The sequence below is a fragment of the Odontomachus brunneus genome, unplaced genomic scaffold (genome assembly GCF_010583005.1).
Source record: "Odontomachus brunneus isolate Ranch 3 - 2012 unplaced genomic scaffold, Obru_v1 Obru_scaffold_198, whole genome shotgun sequence".
NCBI classification, from domain to species: Eukaryota; Metazoa; Arthropoda; class Insecta; order Hymenoptera; family Formicidae; genus Odontomachus; species Odontomachus brunneus.
The window spans coordinates 224,575-225,302 of NW_022639648.1; positions in this window are offsets into that span (position 1 = coordinate 224,575).

Genomic DNA, 728 nt, shown 5'->3' on the forward strand with positions numbered 1-728 from the left:
CCAGTAGTAAGTAAGTAGACAGTGTTAAGGAAATCTTCTTGGCTGGGGTTGTGGGTGGAGGAAATCATACATTTCAAAAGAGAAGGTTATTGGAGGATTTTTAAGGTGGTAAGGGAATCAGCAGATGAGGCGGAACCGGATAACGTAAGTTAGAAAATGTAACGGACATAATTTTTTGTTATCCAGCGGTTCCTTTGATCCCAAGGATAGGTCCGGTGAAGTTTACTTTGCGGATTAAGGAGTTTTAGTGCTGTATTTCCCAGGGTTATTTCGGAATTTTAGTCGGAATTTTTATTGGGGAAAGACAAAAAAAACGGTCTTACGATTCGGAATAGTTTGTTGTTTCCTGACAGAGGAGGCAAAGATAGAGTGCTTGACTCATGTCTGCACAGGACGTAACAATGTTCTCGCGTATGATTTAGCCATCATTTCGTCTACAGACAAGGCAGTTCTCCAGATACCGTATTGGAGAATATTTTTTCGAAATTTATTTAGCAAAACACGGACGCGCCAAACTTTATTATCGGTATTTTCATCTTTCGTTTTCGAAAATTTGAGTTTAGATTTTATATTTTCAAACGTATTACGTGACATTGCAGAAGAAATTACTTCACACGATAAAAAAGGATCAGCAGCCCAATAATCTCTTTGAGACTTCCGCTTGTTGAAAGAACTCACTAAAATAATACCGATGAACGTATTTAGATCATCCATATTCAAGTTCAAAC